At 41.7% G+C, this 18,635-nt stretch overlaps 1 protein-coding gene across 1 annotated transcript in view; it reads left to right on the plus strand.

The window, feature by feature from the left end:
* The window catches only part of robo3 (roundabout, axon guidance receptor, homolog 3), a 214,961-nt gene that overhangs the window by 76,016 nt on the left and 120,310 nt on the right, over nucleotides 1-18,635 (plus strand). The window lies entirely within an intron of this gene.

Genomic DNA, 18,635 nt, shown 5'->3' on the forward strand with positions numbered 1-18,635 from the left:
GTTGCTGTAAACCTCTGGGGTTCGGAGGGGAAACGAGAATAACACATTAATTAAAGGGCTTTATCTTAATTTGTTTCTTAACCTTTTCATTTAAAAGCAGCCGGAATGTTTCCAACTGCCCCTTACGAGTCTGTTTTTTGTCATTTTTCGTTAGGGAAATCTGTATTCACCCCTCATAGCGTCTGTTAGATAGATTAGATCTCGGCTAGCATGATTATATTTGTTGATTTTTGAGTCTTCTGGGAAGCAGACATGCTATCCAATAATTGCTACCTTGCAGTGCTGTGAGAACCATTTGTCGCTGTGTTGAAATTTGTGAAAAGTAGCCGTTTGAAAAGGTGACCAGGCCTGTCAAAATGAAGTGCGCCCTTGTTTTTTGAGTGACATTGAGGCATTAAGGTAATGTCAGCTTTAATCCGCCCTTCGATATTTAACTTTGAAGATGATTACGCTCGCAGCACTGTTATAATATTTAAATTTCACATCTGTATTCACGTTTCGTAGCAGTGCGGTAGCCGCAAAGCAACAGTTAGCGCGCCTATGTCCTTTGAGTCCTGCTTGTCCTGATGTGTATGCATGTGTAAATAGACTGGTGTGTGTGTCTATCTCTTGTGTAAAATGCAAAAAACATCCCTTTCTTATTGGCAGTTGCATTTGAATCTGATTTGACTAATGATGCTTGCAGCTAAGCTAACCCAGAGGAACACCGCTGTGCATACTAACTCTGTGAACGCTGAAAATCACACTAAACACATCTGTTTCTGTAATAAACTAAAACACCAGCTCGGCTCAAGGACTGTGAGATGTTTTGCGATGAGACTTGTTGCTTTTTTTGAAATAGACATGCACGTTATGGCCCGTTCACACCAAGAACGATAACCAAATTCCACCAAATCAGCTTATCTTTGTAAAATGGCACAGCTTTGTCTGAACGAACACTCTTAACATCTGTCAATCATTATATGATATTATGATAATCAAGCACTATTTAATTATAGAACTTTAGTAATTAGAACTAAAACTTGGTAACCTGACTGGTAGTGGTGCGTAAGATACTGTATTGTTGGTCATTCAGTGTTTCTGTATAAAAAAAAAGTAATTATGTCCTAATGTCCTAATATTGTGTTGATGCCACTTTTGCTGCCAAAACAGCCCTGACCCGTCGAGGCATGGACTCCACTAGACCCCTGAAGGTGTGCTGTGGTATCTGGCACCAAGATGTTAGCAGCAGATCCTTTAAGTCCTGTAAGTTGCCACGGTCTCCATGGATCGGACTTGTTTGTTCAGCACATCCCACAGATGCTCGATTGGATTGAGATCTGGGGAATTTAGAGGGGAACTCCTTGTGCTTCTCAAACCATTCCTGAAGCATTTGTGCTTTGTGGCGGCGCATTATCTGCTGAAAGAGCCACAGCCACCAGGGAATACCGTTTCCATGAAAGGCTGGACATGGTCTCAACAATGCTTAGGTAGGTGTGACGTGTCAAAGTAACATCCACATGGATGGAGGACCCAAGGTTTCCCAGCAGAACATTGCCCAAAGCATCACTGCCTCCGCCGCCACGCCTTCTTCCCATAGTGCACCTGGTGCCATGTGTTCCCCAGGTAAGCCAAATCTGGCCCTTGTAAGATTCCAACAGGACACACAATAACCAAGTGATGTAACGGGTCAATATAATTCATAAATCTATGCACTCAAAGAAAAAAAACTAAACAATAGAGTTCAATCTGAATTCAGTGTACAGTGCAACAGCAAAGAGCCAGAGTCAAAATCATGTTGTGCAACTCTTACTATTAACTTTAAGTAATATTGAATTGTTTTCTCCCACAGTAAATGCCATGGTTAAATGTGGTGCCAAGATACTGGCTATTTTTGGGTGGGTTTTAGCTATTTTTTGGCTGTAAAAAAAAAGCTACAGTTGACAGTTATTGCCCCAATTGCACAGTTTAATGTGCTCTCTAATGTAGAAGTATTTCTCTTTATGCCTGTGTATGGTATTCAAGCACAATAACAGCTGATGTGGTGCATACTGACATGACTTATTACTCAAAGAGAAGTGTCTCTAGAACATCCGGAGCTGTAAAGGTAAACCTTAGCTGCATTATTTAAATGACTGTATATCGGGAATAACATTTATTCAGAAAGGTGTTGCGGATTGATCTCAGAATTGAATTGCCAACATAAAAGAGAGAAACTGCGTGAGGACATTGATTCAATCAAGAAAATCCATTTAAGTTCCCAACATCTTTACCTTTGAGAAATCGAGTGTATGACTGCAATCAAAGCAAAGCTTTTTATTCTCAGAATACCCTTTAATTCTGGGTTTTGCTGTTCAAAAAAAACGCCTTGAGTAGAAGAAGTTCTTATTTATGGTTTTACGAGACGATTCGGTTCACCTTTTTTGATGATTACTGAATAAAGAGGTGTCTGCTGTTCACAGAGCAGGGGTCAAAGGCCAGAACCGGATAGCTGAGCAAAAGTATGGGGTTAAACCGAGACAGCTGCCCGACTGATATCCGTGTTTTGAGCGGAAGCTCGAGTGATTGACAGGAGCAGGGACAAAAGCAGCCTGTGTGAGGCACGTGTCATGTGACAGAAGGCGTCTGTGTGTGTGTGTGTGTGCGTTCCGGGTCCAAACTCGACTCCGTAGTGCATAAGGATTCGTGAGGATTCAGCAGCCATGGGAAAAATAATATGCAGTCTGCTCAATTTGGCTGGGATTTAGGGAACATGCAAATGAGCTCGTTAGGCGAAGGCTTTGTTTGTTGTTTATTCATGTGGGTGGGACGGACACTTGTAATGTGTAACCCGCCATCACTAGCTACCCAGATGGACTAATAGGTTTGGTGACCGTTACACAGCAGAAGAGCATGTTAGTGTTCGTGTGTGTGTGTGTGTGTGTTTGAATACGTGCGTGTTGATATGTGAGAGAGTGACGGGCAGTGTACAGCTGGCCTCGGGCCTTTATCTAAGAAGAAGTCACAAGGGTGAAGCGATGGACAGACAGCTGGGCATCTCAGCTATCCCGTAACGGTGCAAACATGGCACTTCCCATGTGTGGATAGGTCAGTCTAAATGCTGATCCATGCAACCTGACATTACACCACACAGCTTTCTCTTGCCCTCCTTGTGTGTCTGTTTGTCCTCCATGCATCCTTCACAGTTAGCAAATGTGTGTTCTAAAACCTTTTCTGAAAGTTACTTTTTGGTTGTGGGAATGTTCCAGTTCTCATAGTGGGAGTTGATTATTATTTAATAATAATGAAACATTCTTGTTCTGTCAAAAAATTTGACTTTGGTGCATAGTTCAGGTCTCTGCTTAGGGTTTGAGATTTGTTCGCTTGGTTCTTTCTGCTATACTTTTTCCATTTATACAGATAAAAAAGTCTCAAATGACATTTTAACTGATTTAAAGGGGTTAGTTCACCCCAAAATATAACTTCTGTCCTTAGTTACTCATCCTCATGTCATTCCAAACCTGTAAGACTTTCGTTCATCTTCAGAACACAAATGTCTGATGAAATCCGAGAGCTTTCTGACCCCACATAGACAGCAACGTTATAGCACTTTAAGGTCCAGAAAGGTAGTAAAGACATCGTTAAAATAGTCCATGTGACTCCAGCTGTTCAACCTTCATGTTATGAAGCGACAAGAATACTTTGTGCGCTGAAAACAAACAAAAATAACGACTTTATTCAACACTTTCTTCACATCTGTGTCAGTCTCCTACACTGTTGACGTAGTAAATATAGTGCAACGCTTCTGAGATCTACGTCAGAACGCCGGCTCACTATTGGCCACTGATTGGTCAGCTCCTGCGTCAGAATCACACGCATGTGTCATCGTGCTCACATGAACAGCGTCGGCCAATAGTGAGCCGGCGTTCTGATGTAGAACCCGGAAGCGGTTCATGAACTGGCTTTTTTTTTTTTTTTATACTGTTGTCTGAGGTCAACTTATGACCTCAGAAGTTGTGGTTTTTACATTCAAAAACATCATAATGAATAAGTATTAGGCTATTTTCTGCCTTGGTTTTGAGGCTTTCTGAAAAACACTCGGATTTGATGGGCGTGCCGCACTGAAGACTTGGAAGTAAACGCCCACGGCTAGGATTGGATAAGATTTGCATATTTAATGAGCTTCAGCTCCCGTCAGTCCCAGGAATTGTCTGGGGGAAATGCTCAGAGGACTCACAAAATAACAAACTAACACAATTAAATCACACACACTCTCGCGGACACACACACTCACGTGGACACACACACACACTCACTCACGCGGACACACACTCACTCGCGCGGACACACACTCACTCGCGCGGACACACACACACTCGCGCGGACACACACAGACACACACACTCGCGCAGACACACACACACTCGTGCGGACACACACACTCTCACTCGCACGGACACACAAACTCGCGCGGACACACTCACTCACTCGCGCGGACACACACACTTACTCACTTACTCGCGCTGACACACACTCACTCACTCACTCGCGCGGGCGGACACACACTCACTCGCGTTGCGCGGACACACACACTCGCGCGGATGCGGAGACACACACACACACTCGCGCCTGGCCCATAACATTACAAGTCACTTTCAAGTCCCGTAATCAATAGATTTCAAACGATCTATAATGTTATGCAAAACTAACACATAAAAAAACATATTTTAGCCTACTCACATAAGTGTGTGTTCAGAAGGAAGCTTATGCAGGGACGATCCTTAGCTCACGAGTCGCTGGGCGGGGCTACAGAAGCATATTTATCTGTAGAGGCGGAGTCTAGGTCCTGTTACATCAGAGATCTACATATTCTGAGAGCTCTCGTTTTCTGGGCCTGGTGTCATAAAAGCTTTTCTTTGACTAACAAGGAAGTTTTCAGCTCTGAAACTCACAGGATATTCTTATATTACCATGACCTTTTATATATCAAAAGCTCAAGGGAAAGTTGATTTCTCAGTTCATCACCCCTTTAAGGTTGAACCACTGGAGTCACATGGACTATTTTAACGATGTCTTTACTACCTTTCTGGGCCTTGACAGTGGTAATAATGTTGTTGTCTATGGAGGGTTCAGGGCGCTCTCAGATATCTTAAAATATCTTGTGTTCTGAAGATGAACGAAAGTCTTACGGGTTTGGAACGACATGAGGGTGAGGAATTAATGACAGAAGTTTCATTTTTTCGTTAACTAACTCTTTAATGTCATTTATTCCTGTGACAACAAATCTGAAGATTGCAGTAGCGACTGAAAATCCAGTCACATGATCCTGGATATAATGAAAATAATCCTGGATCCTGAATAATGAAAATATTATTGTCTGTGATGAAAATAGTATTTTTGTGGGAACCGTGAAGAACAATTTATTAAAGACTTTTTTCGTAGCAGTGTAAGTCTTTGCTGTCAATTTAATGCATTCTTGCTAAATAAAACTTAATGACCCCAGAGACTTTTGAATAGTACTGTATATCCTTCAAGTCAAAGAGAATATACAGTTTGTACAGTATAAAAACCATTACGTCTAAAGAGAGTCCCCACAAAGATAGTGAACCAGACGTGTGTGTGTGTGTGTGTGTGAGAGAGAGAGAGAGGGAATGTGTGTGTGTGTGTGTGCGTGCGTGCGTGTGTGTGTGTGTGTGTGTGTGTGTGTATGTGTGGACTGGTAATCCCTATGTTATGGGGACAAAATGTCCCCACAAAGATGGCAATATCCAAAATCCTCGTCCTTGTGGGGACATTTGCTGGTCCCCATGGGGAAAACATCTTATAAATCAGACTATGTGATGTTTTCTGAAAATGTAAAAATGCAGAATGTCTCCTGTGATGGGTAGGTTTAGGGGCAGTGTGTGTGTGTGTGTGTGTGTGTGTGTGTGTGTGTGTGTGTGTGTGTGTGTGTGTGTGTGTGTGTGTGTGTGTGTGTGTGTGTGTGTGTGATGGGTAGGTTTAGGGGCAGGGGCAGTGTAGGGGGAGAGAATATACAGTTTATACAGTATAAAAACCATTACGCCTATGGAAAGTCCCCATAAAACATGAAAACCCAACATGTGTGTGTGTGTTTAAAGTTCCCATCCGTTTGAGGACCAATCCCATGCACCCTCTGTCTTTTTGAGAATGTTTTTTCCCCAAGCACACTGTTTATTCTGCACTATAAAAGTCCTTGAGTTATAGGCCCGTCCTGCTCTCGTCCTCCATTCGCCCTCTGCTCTATGCCAGACGGGCTGTAGCTTCAGATCACGACAGAGTCTTCCAGGTCACTCTCATTTTCTGTCTGTGACTTTGCATCCTGGTCTGGAGCTAGTTGTTGACGTGTGAGAGACTCAATTTGGTTTTTGATGAAAATGTATTCGGGGTGACTGGAACTAGGTCGTTCTGCCTGATTAGGGGAACCAAACTTCGTGTCGGTCTTATAATAAACTCCGCACCAGTGCTCAGGCTGTGACAGCAGAACAAACTCCCAGATACAGTTTATTATCTTTTTATTAGTCTCCCCTTAAGCTCTCCCTGACATTTGGTTACGTTCTTGCTCTAATATGACTCATTAACACACTTGAAACCGTCTGCTGTCTGCTGGCCTGGGGAGAGAGCGTGGAGAAAAGACAGATTCATCCACAGCACTGAAAGCAGAAGTTGTGTTTGAAAACAGCATATTCGTGTAGATCTGGCCTTGAAGCACATTACTAAATTCAGCTAGATTTGCATTTCTTAAAAGAAAGGGTGCTTACAAGGTATAGCAAAAACATTGTTAAAAAATTGGTACCCATGCATTTTTTTTATTTTATTTGAATGTATTATTCTGTGAGAAAGAATGGGTAATTACAAATAGTTACATTTTACAGTGTTCTTGTTTCACATGTTACATGTGCATAATTACATGCAACTAACCCTAATCCTACCCTAAACCTATAGTAAGTACATGTACTTAATTAATACTACTCAGTACTTAAATATATAACTACAGTGCAATAATAACACCTTTAAAAAATTTTCTGATTTCACAGAAAGTTTTGGCCACATGCATGCAAATTCATGCATGCAAGAGCAGCATTTGTGGCAATTTTTTACTTTAATTTTACATTTCAATTCAAGCTGAATTAGTTGCAGCAAAAAATGTTTTCAAATTGCATTTAAATGTGTGTATTTAAAATATAAAAATGGCATTTTAAGTTAAATTATTACATTTAAATAAGAAAAATCGAATGATATAGTAAATATGAGTAGAGGACACGTTTTAATATTATATACACTGAAAAAAAATGACATGATCATACAGTTTGTTGTTATGGGAAGGAGAAGTCGGGAAACGGCGAACGTTTAAAAGACTTTAATCAGTAAAACAAACAAACTGAAAGTAAAAGCACACACACATAACAAAACATTAATAAAACAACGTAAAATCCAGGCCTGGCCACTGTTGCTTGTCCTGATATGCCTCCGTGCTCCCTCATGAGTGGACTCGAGACTGGTGTGCCTCGCAGGTGACGCCCATTCTCAATCACGCACCGGTCTCGCTCACTCTTCCCACGTCTCTCGCTCATCAACCTCGCCACAATATGGTTTTTTTTAAGTTATACGTTTTAACTCCTTTTTTTAAAGTCAGTTTAATGTAATTTAAGTTGCAGTGACTTACACAGCAGTTGATTGTACTTAAAGGGGGGGGGGGGCTCTAATGGTATTTCATGCATTCTGACTTATTTACACTGTTAAAGAGTTGATTCTCATGCTAAACATGGACAAAATGTAAAACAAATTGTTGGATGTATGACAGAGTATTTCAGTGCCAAATACACTCCTTCAGGATGCGAACACGTTTCAGAAAGTTTTTTTCGAGTATGGCCCTGTATGAAGTCATCAAGGGCAGAATTGCTTGTATGGCCACTTCTCCCGGATGAGCGCACACACACACACATCAATGAGAGTGCGTCCATCAACCAGCTTTGTTTGGTTTACGGGAGCCGTCGGCAGCGCTGTCATTTTGTGTTTAGACCATGAAATCAACAATGTCACTAAAGAAGTGTGTTTCTAGTTGTGACGGAAAGATAACCTTGTTCAGCTTCCCAAATAACCCAGCGTTAAGGAAACAGTGGATGCAGTTTGTGTTTCCGGAGTTCTGCAAGTGTGTGTGTTTGTTCCCGGTCATGAGTGGAAAGTGAGTGAAACTGCATCAAATGTGTGTGTTTTGTTGGCAATAGGTGTGTAAGTGCATATAATGTGAATAACACAAACGTATAGTGAATCGAAAGTTATCCAGGGATAATGCCATGATGTATTTTGTGTGTGTGTGTGTGTGTGTGTGTGTGTGTCTTTAGCTCCACCCACTGCACTCCTCCACAAGCTTGTCTGTTTTCAGAAAGAATTTTTACAGCGTATGTCTTTTATAAATATGATCAAACTAAAGACTCTTCAGAGATATAAAGACTCTTCAGAGATATCAACACTACTCTATAGGTACTCAAGATTAACAGTGTGTGTTATGTATCCTTTAAAATTTGAGGCAGCAATTGTTTTAGTGTGGTGTATATTCAGTATATAGTCTTAAGCTTTTGAGAAATATTATGTGCTATTCAATACAGCTGTGTAGATTCCTTTTCCTGATTTCTGTCATGCTGTCACTTTAAATTATCTGTACTATAATAATATCAGTGTATCTTGGACAGTCATATTTTTAGTTCACTAGCTGGTAAGTGTGTGTGGGTGTAACCTCATTTGAGTTATAATGCATTTCTGTCTTTCAAGTCTTTCCTTCTATATTAGCACGAGCATATGTGTTACACTAATTGAAGTGTGGACTATTTTAGTTTGTAAGTACAGAAGGAGGATTTCATTTTGTGTCGGCAACTCTGACTGCGTATGCGTTGACCTCATGCCGAACGATCTGTTTGCGAAACGTCTTCCCAGATTGTTTACATTCCTTCCCATCATCCCTTATGTTTCAACTAAGTCTTTACAACAAGTTTAGCTTGACGTTAAGGCGATACAAAAGCTCTAAGGGTTCAGCTGGTGATGAGAGCCTCGGCTAAATGTGTCCCCACTGACATGCCAGACAGCTGTACGATACATAAACCCTGTCAGCAGTGTTTTAGCTCTGGTTGCTCACCAGCTTCGCTTTTTTTTTGGCCTAGTCTGCGGACTTTCGCTCTGCGCTGTGACCTGAGGGACATTGAACTTTGAACCCTGAATTGTTAGGTACACCTGCTCCCACAGTGGCCAAAACAGGTGTGGGCCAATCAGACGCAGAGTAGTCTAATCTTGTTGGCGTTTTACGACTTTAAGAGCCTGTGCTCGTGTTCTAAAGGCTAATTGTCCGTAACAGCATTCCTTGTTCCTTTTGTGTTGACCCATATGTTAAAAGAGCCAGAAAATAGAAATTAATATGGCAGTAATGGTAAGAAATAACAATTAAATTACATTTTCTGTTTTCGGTTTTCTTTTATATCCCCTGTGAAATGAAATGTTCGTCATTACACTTACATTGTTCTTGCTTGAAAGCGTAAGACATGCCTTAAACTTGTTATAACTCCCAGAGGGAGGGTTATGGGTAGTGCCGTTGTCTGTAACTGAGGCCTATGTGTCCAGCCATTACCATATATTTCAAAGTAAGAGCGATTCACAATAGCAGCGAGCTGTAGGTTGAACCTGAGGCCCAATCTGCCGTGTTTAGCACATCTGATTCCCTGTCCGGGATAGCTATTGATGGGCTATTGTCTTCCTAACAACAACAGCCTTGAAGTTGGCCTCTGGCGGCCCAGGGGACAGTCCCTGCCACTCTCTCCCAGGCTTGGGACGCTCCCAAAGGCATCACGCATTCTCAGCAGGGCTCTATGTTCCATAAATAAGAGAGACATCTTTGTAGCACACACACACACACACACACACACACACACACAGTCTAGCCTACTGAGGTGCTGTAAATCAAGAAAGAATAGGTGACATTAAGGCTGGAACAGGCCACCTCTGATGTCACTATTTGGAGAAAGTGTGGTGTACAATGACACAAAGGACACAAACAAGAGAATGTGACGCATAAGGTCTAAAAAATAGAAATTATATGCAGAAATTGCTAAATGAAAAGAAAGTAAACTGCACTGTGTTTGGTCCATGGAAACCCATTATGGCTGGAAGCCAAGGTGTTGCTATGCAGTTGCTAAGATAAAAAAATTATACAAACAAGAGCAGGTGACATGTAGGGTCTTAAAAGGGATATTATAGCCAAAAGTTTCTTTAAAAACACACAATTATGGAAAAAAAAAAAAGTATGATGTGTTTGGCACTTGGAAAACCCATTATGGCTGGTTGCCAAGGTGTTGCTATGAAGTTGCTAGTGTGTGACAAAAAGGATACAAAAAGTTAACAACATTTTTGTTTTGAAAAAGTGAAATAATAACCAAAATAAGCTTTTACAATGTGTTTGGCACTTGGGAAAACTCTTTATGGTTGCCAAGGTGTTGCTATGTAGTTGCTAATGTGTGACAAAAAGGATACAAAAAGTTAACATTTTTGTTTTAAAAAGTGAAATAATAACCAAAATAAGCTTTTACAATGTGTTTGGCACTTGGGAAAACTCTTTATGGCTGGTTGCCAATGTGTTGCTATGCAGTTGCTAATGTGTGACAAAAAAGCATACAAAAAGTTAAAATTTTTGGTTTGAAAAGTGAAATAATAACCAAAATAAGCTTTTTGTAATGTGTTTGGCACTTGGAAAACCCTTTATGGCTGGTTGCCAATGTGTTGCTATGCAGTTGCTAAGGTGTTCTGAATGACAAATAGGATACACAAAAGAGAAAATGAAACATAAGGTCTAAAAATAGAAACAAATACTTGAAACACAATTATAAAAGAAAGTAAACTTTTTTAAAAATGTGCAATGGGTTTGGTCCATGTAAAACCTGTTATGACTGGCTGTCAAGGTGTTGCTAAGCTGTTCTGTGTGACAAAAAAGGATACAAAGAAAAGTTTACAACATACTATATGGTTTAAAAAGTGAAATAATAACCAACATATACTTCAAAACACACAAAAAAAGCTTTTACAATGTGTTTGGCACTTGGAAAACCCATTGTGGCTAGTAGCCAAGGTGTTGCTATGCAGTTGCTAAGGTGTTCCGAGTGACAAAAAAGGATACAAAGAAAAGATGGCGACACGTATGGTCTAAAAAGGGAAATAATAGCCAAAATTTTATTGAAACACAATTATGAAAGAAAATAAGCTTTTTACAATGTGTTTGGCACTTGGAAAACCCATTGTGGCTAGTAGCCAAGGTGTTGCTATGCAGTTGCTAAGGTGTTCCGAGTGACAAAAAACGATACAAAGAAAAGATGGCGACACGTATGGTCTAAAAAGGGAAATAATAGCCACATTTGAATTGAAACACACAATTATGAACGAAAATACGCTTTTTACAATGTGTTGGGCACTTGGGAAACCCATTGTGGCTAGTAGCCAAGGTGTTTCTATGCAGTTGCTAAGGTGTTCAGAGTGACAAAAAATTATATTAAGAAAAGATGGCGACACGTATGGTCTAAAAACGTAAATAATAGCCAAAATTTTATTGAAACACACAATTATGAAAGAAAATAAGCTTTTTACAATGTGTTTGGCACTTGGAAAACCCATTGTGGCTGGTAGCCAAGGTGTTGCTATGCAGTTGCTAAGGTGTTCCGAGTGACAAAAAATTATATTAAGAAAAGATGGCGACACGTATGGTCTAAAAAGGGTAATAATAGCCAAAATTTTATTGAAACACACAATTATGAAAGAAAATAAGCTTTTTACAATGTGTTTGGCACTTGGAAAACCCATTGTGGCTAGTAGCCAAGGTGTTTCTATGCAGTTGCTAAGGTGTTCCGAGTGACAAAAAATTATACAAAGAAAAGATGGCGACACGTATGGTCTAAAAAGGTAAATAATAGCCAAAATTTAATTGAAACACACAATTATGAAAGAAAATAAGCTTTTTACAATGTGTTTGGCACTTGGAAAACCCATTGTGGCTAGTAGCCAAGGTGTTTCTATGCAGTTGCTAAGGTGTTCATAGTGACAAAAAATTATATTAAGAAAAGATGGCAACACGTATGGTCTAAAAAGGTAAATAATAGCCAAAATTTAATTGAAACACACAATTATGAAAGAAAATAAGCTTTTTACAATGTGTTTGGCACTTGGAAAACCCATTGTGGCTAGTAGCCAAGGTGTTGCTATGCAGTTGCTAAGGTGTTCCGAGTGACAAAAAATTATACAAAGAAAAGATGGCGACACGTATGGTCTAAAAAGGTAAATAATAGCCAAAATTTAATTGAAACACAATTATGAAAGAAAATAAGCTTTTTACAATGTGTTTGGCACTTGGAAAACCCATTGTGGCTAGTAGCCAAGGTGTTTCTATGCAGTTGCTAAGGTATTCCGAGTGACAAAAAATTATATTAAGAAAAGATGGCGACACGTATGGTCTAAAAAGGTAAATAATAGCCAAAATTTAATTGAAACACACAATTATGAAAGAAAATAAGCTTTTTACAATGTGTTTGGCACTTGGAAAACCCATTGTGGCTAGTAGCCAAGATGTTTCTATGCAGTTGCTAAGGTGTTCATAGTGACAAAAAATTATATTAAGAAAAGATGGCGACACGTATGGTCTAAAAAGGTAAATAATAGCCAAAATTTAATTGAAACACACAATTATGAAAGAAAATAAGCTTTTTACAATGTGTTTGGCACTTGGAAAACCCATTGTGGCTGGTAGCCAAGGTGTTTCTATGCAGTTGCTAAGGTGTTCCGAGTGACAAAAAATTATACAAAGAAAAGATGGCGACACGTATGGTCTAAAAAGGTAAATAATAGCCAAAATTTAATTGAAACACAATTATGAAAGAAAATAAGCTTTTTACAATGTGTTTGGCACTTGGAAAACCCATTGTGGCTGGTAACCAAGGTGTTGCTATGCAGTTGCTAAGTTGCTCTGAGTGGCTTTCATAATGTTGAGGGATAGAGATTTTAAAAATGTGTTAGTTAAAGAATTCAGCTACCAGGTGAATCATAACATTACAAACATTACAAACTTTCCCGAATATCGGACAAAGGTACAAGACCTTGCACTTCATTATAATCCCATGAAGCAGTGCAAACATTCGAAAGTTTGCTCTAAGAAACTGCTTCTCTCTCGTGTCCCTTTAGATTTATTTGCAGATGGTGTGTCATAATCATACCTGGCATTTGTCCGATTCACACATGGAATCCCTGTCCGCTCTGGAACAGGAGGAAACGGATTCTACACATGGGAGGAAATGTGTATTGGGAAAACAGAAAGCATGCTGGGGGTTATTCTCATCAGAGTGTCTCTGCACAGCGGACCGTGAGGGTTTGTCTCTCTCAGTGGGATGGGGCCGGTCTCCATGCGCTGTTGCTTTTTACATAAAGCTCGATCAGCGGTACACAACATGTGGGCCTAATGGTGAAAGCTGGCACTGGCTTAATTGGCACAACTGTGGTACACAGTCCCTCTGTGCTTCTGTCGGTGCTCACCAAGCTCGTGTTGCTAATATGTACACCCTCCTCTCCTTCTTTTTCTATTTCTCTCAATCCCTGCCTCTCTCCTTTCTCTTTGCCCACTACTGTTTATCCATTATGTCAGAGTGGGTTTATTCTTTGGGTCCTGGCTTGGTGCGGTGATGTTCGAAGTCCCTCTGGCCAATCTCTCCATGCTGTAAACAGGCTTTAGGAATGTTCCAGTCCTGGATTACTCTCTGCCCACCCTGCCTTCATCTTGCGTTTTACCCCTGAGCGGTTTTCGTCCAGTGCGGACAACCTGAGAGAGCTGAGAGATAAAACAGTAGTGTCACTCTTATACCAACCAGAGCATTCCAGCTCTTGACACACCACTGGACCAGATCACCGGAGAAAGAGTTCACACTGGAATGTTGTAAGAGCAAAATGAAGAAAGTTGCATTAGAATGAGTTATATTTTACGATATGTTATGCATTCATAGTAGTAATTGAAATAATATTGGAATTTGAATACCATTTCATGGGAAACAATTGAAGGGGTGATGAACTGCATTGTTTTATAATGGTTTTTGTGGTGCACTTATCATTTTTACATAAAAAAATTGCCATAATTTAGAAATAAAAGGCATTTTTTTTCTATCCTGATTGTAGCCTCTGATTTGAATTCTCTGTTTGAAGGGGCGTGTCTGCTGTGAGACTTTAGTGTAAACGCCCACTGCTGTGATTGGCTGCTGCGATACTTCAGTGTAAACGCCCACTGCTGTGATTGGCTGCTGTGAGACTTCAGTGTAAACGCCCATTGCTGTGATTGGCTGCTGTGAGACTTCAGTGTAAACGCCCACTGCTGTGATTGGCTGCTGTGAGACTTCAGTGTAAACGCCCTCTGCTGTGATTGGCTGCTGTGAGACTTCAGTGTAAACGCCCACTGCTGTGATTGGCTGTTGCGAGACTTCAGTGTAAACGCCCTCTGCTGTGATTGGCTGCTGTGAAACTTCAGTGTAAATGCCCACTGCTGTGATTGGCTGCTGTGAGAGTTCAGTGTAAACGCCCACTGCTGTGATTGGCTGCTGTGAGACTTCAGTGTAAACGCCCATTGCTGTGATTGGCTGCTGTGAGACTTCAGTGTAAACGCCCACTGCTGTGATTGGCTGCTGTGAGACTTCAGTGTAAACGCCCACTGCTGTGATTGGCTGTTGCGAGACTTAAGTGTAAACGCCCTCTGCTGTGATTGGCTGCTGTGAAACTTCAGTGTAAATGCCCACTGCTGTGATTGGCTGCTGCGAGACTTCAGTGTAAACGCCCACTGCTGTGATTGGCTGCTGTGAAACTTCAGTGTAAATGCCCACTGCTGTGATTGGCTGCTGCGAGACTTCAGTGTAAACGCCCACTGCTGTGATTGGCTGCTGTGAAACTTCAGTGTAAACGCCCACTGCTGTGATTGGCTGCTGTGAGACTTCAGTGTAAACGCCCACTGCTGTGATTGGCTGCTGTGAGACTTCAGTGTAAACGCCCACTGCAGTGATTGGTGCTGTTAGACTTAAGTGTAAACGCCCACTGCTGTGATTGGCTGCCGTGAGACTTCAGTGTAAACGCCCACTGCTGTGATTGGCTGCTGTCAGACTTAAGGTGTAAACGCCCACTGCTCTGATTGGCTGCTGTGAGACTTCAGTGTAAACGCCCACTGCTGTGATTGGCTGCTGTGAGACTTCAGTGTAAACGCCCACTGCTGTGATTGGCTGCTGCGAGACTTCAGTGTAAACGCCCACTGCTCTGATTGGCTGCCGTGAGACTTCAGTGTAAACGCCCTCTGCTGTGATTGGCTGCTGTGAGACTTCAGTGTAAACGCCCACTGCTGTGATTGGCTGCTGCGAGACTTCAGTGTAAACGCCCACTGCTGTGATTGGCTGCTGTGAGACTTCAGTGTAAACGCCCTCTGCTGTGATTGGCTGCTGTGAGACTTCAGTGTAAACGCCCACTGCTGTGATTGGCTGCTGTGAGACTTCAGTGTAAACGCCCATTGCTGTGATTGGCTGCTGTGAGACTTCAGTGTAAACGCCCACTGCTGTGATTGGCTCCTGTGAGACTTCAGTGTAAACGCCCTCTGCTGTGATTGGCTGCTGTGAGACTTCAGTGTAAACGCCCTCTGCTGTGATTGGCTGCTGTGAGACTTCAGTGTAAACGCCCACTCCTGTGATTGGCTGCTGTGAGACTTCAGTGTAAACGCCCTCTGCTGTGATTGGCTGCTGTGAGACTTCAGTGTAAACGCCCTCTGCTGTGATTGGCTGCTGTGAGACTTCAGTGTAAACGCCCACTCCTGTGATTGGCTGCTGTGAGACTTCAGTGTAAACGCCCTCTGCTGTGATTGGCTGCTGTGAGACTTCAGTGTAAACGCCCACTCCTGTATTTGGCTGCTGTGAGACTTCAGTGTAAACGCCCTCTGCTGTGATTGGCTGCTGTGAGACTTCAGTGCAAATGCCCACTGCTGTGATTGGCTGCTGTAAGACTTCAGTGCAAACGCCCACTGCTGTGATTGGCTGACATGTTTGGACATGAAACAGTTAGTATAAAAGGTTAAACTTTCTCGAAAACGTTTGGTAATGTTATTTTTAGTCCTGTATCGCTCTTCTCTCCTCGTCATCTCACTAACACGCCAGTGGGCGGGGCCAAAGCTACAATGATGAAGTAGGCGTTGATCTTCTTCTGCAGAGGCGATCTTTCACCATCTATTATAGGCTCATTACACAACGAGTCGTTCTCTGGGATTGGTAACAATAAAAGCTGTTTTTGGACTAATAAGGAAGTTTTCAGTTCTGAAACTTACAGGATATTCTTGTAGTATGATGACCTCTTATATGTCAAAAGCTCAGTCCAACTTCTCAATTCATGACCCCTTTAACCAGGCATTACACATTAACCCTTAATGTACCCATTGGATATTATATCCGTTTGAATCTCATTGACATTTAATGAGGATCAGCATGGTGTTAAATATGAATTCCCATCTCCAGATCAGCAACTAATCCCCACCTGCATAAGTGCAATAAGCAGCGAGTTGATAACATTGATTCCTCACTGTCTCTGTGTCGCCTCCCACACAGACACTGAGCAGAAGCCATGTTGCGGTTCACTAATTTGCATTTTAGTCAATATGCAATGTACCCTTTGCATATTTAAAAGCGTTTCTGTAGCCCATCCGTGATGGTGACGCTCTTGTCTATTGTATGTCATTATCCGGCGCAAGCAGCATGGAATTGCCTGTAATGAGTATTTTTAGAGATAAAAACATGCATATGCAGTCCACCTAAACACATGCATGTAGGCATGCAAACAGGTCATTTCCACTCAATGCATTAAACAAAGATGGCCAAGAGAGAGAGAAATGGCCGCTCTGAGGAGATGGCAAATGTCAAGCCAGGCTTCTCCGGACCCGGCTATAGCCAAAGACTTGTGTCAGAGCATATTTCCCTTAGTGCTGCTGGCCGTTGAGGACCGTAATTGCTGTCACCTCCCTCCTGGATCCAGCTACAGACTGTGGGAATTGGAAGAGTCATTTCATCTCCAGGGAAACGAAATGATGGGAGCTCCAATTTTCCAGCACAAGTTAAGGAAAAAGGAGGACGAGGAACATCATTAGCGAGACCCTAGTCCATCTCTAGACTAAATGACTCGATAACCAGCACAGGTCTTCCTCAAGAGTGAAAGTAGTCAACGATTACTAAAGGTGCAGTCACATTTACTAGTGTTCGGTGTATTTTTTACAGGGGAAATCCATTCATTTCAATAGGAATCCATGCGAGTTGCAATTTTCCGTGAGGGTGAAAGATTTTCCCATTCAGATTTCCCAACGGGTTCAAATGCAATGAAATAAGATTAGCAAAAAAATGTATACAGTGTATATTTGCTACACTCCTCCTTCACTTTCAGGTAGTTTATGAGTGATTCAGAAAGTGTTATTCTTAATAGCTTTGCTATTTAAATGCCAAAAGGGGCGTTCACGTTTACCACCGCTCGTTGAAATTTTGTGGGCGAAATCCAGTGTTGCCAAGTCCAGAATTGGGCTACTTCAACAGTGTTGCCGCAGGCTGTTTTTCATGTCCGCGGGTTGAAGCGACCCCAATTATGTGATTTTTAGCCCCGGGAATACAAATTTTAGCAGGCAACCCTACCAAAAAAAACAGATTTTACCCCCTAAATGCGAGTTTTACCGGAGAACCCCCCCTGAAACACGATTGGGCTTGTTTTGGGCTAGTTTTGAGTAGCGATTGGGCTTGTTTTGGGCTAGTTTTGAGTAGCAATTTGGCGGGTTTTGGGCTAGTTTTGAGTAGCGATTGGGCTTGTTTTGGGCTAGTTTTGATTAGCGATTGGACTTGTTTTGGGCTAGTTTTGAGTAGCGATTGGGCTTTTTTTGGGCTAGTTTTGATTAGCGATTGGACTTGTTTTGGGCTAGTTTTGAGTAGCGATTGGGCTTTTTTTGGGCTAGTTTTGAGTAGCGATTGGGCTTGTTTTAGGCTAGTTTTGAGTAGCGATTGGGCTTGTTTTGAGTAGCGATTGGGCTTGTTTTGGGATAGTTTTGAGTAGCGATTGGGCACGTTTTGGGCTAGTTTTGAGCTAGTTTTGAGTAGCTATTGGGCTCGTTTTGGGCTAGTTTTGAGTAGCAATTTGGCGGGTTTTGGGCTAGTTTTGAGTAGCGATTGTGCTTGTTTTGGGCTAGTTTTGAGTAGCAATTTGGCGGGTTTTGGGCTAGTTTTGAGTAGCGATTGGGCTTGTTTTGGGCTAGTTTTGATTAGCGATTGGACTTGTTTTGGGCTAGTTTTGAGTAGCGATTGGGCTTTTTTTGGGCTAGTTTTGAGTAGCGATTGGGCTTGTTTTAGGCTAGTTTTGAGTAGCGATTGGGCTTGTTTTAGGCTAGTTTTGAGTAGCGATTGGGCTTGTTTTGGGCTAGTTTTGAGTAGCGATTGGGCTTGTTTTGGGATAGTTTTGAGTAGCGATTGGGCACGTTTTGGGCTAGTTTTGAGCTAGTTTTGAGTAGCTATTGGGCTCGTTTTGGGCTAGTTTTGAGTAGCAATTTGGCGGGTTTTGGGCTAGTTTTGAGTAGCGATTGGGCTTGTTTTGGGCTAGTTTTG

This window comes from Gobio gobio (genome assembly GCF_949357685.1).
Source record: "Gobio gobio genome assembly, chromosome: 22".
In the NCBI taxonomy this organism is placed as follows: domain Eukaryota; kingdom Metazoa; phylum Chordata; class Actinopteri; order Cypriniformes; family Gobionidae; genus Gobio; species Gobio gobio.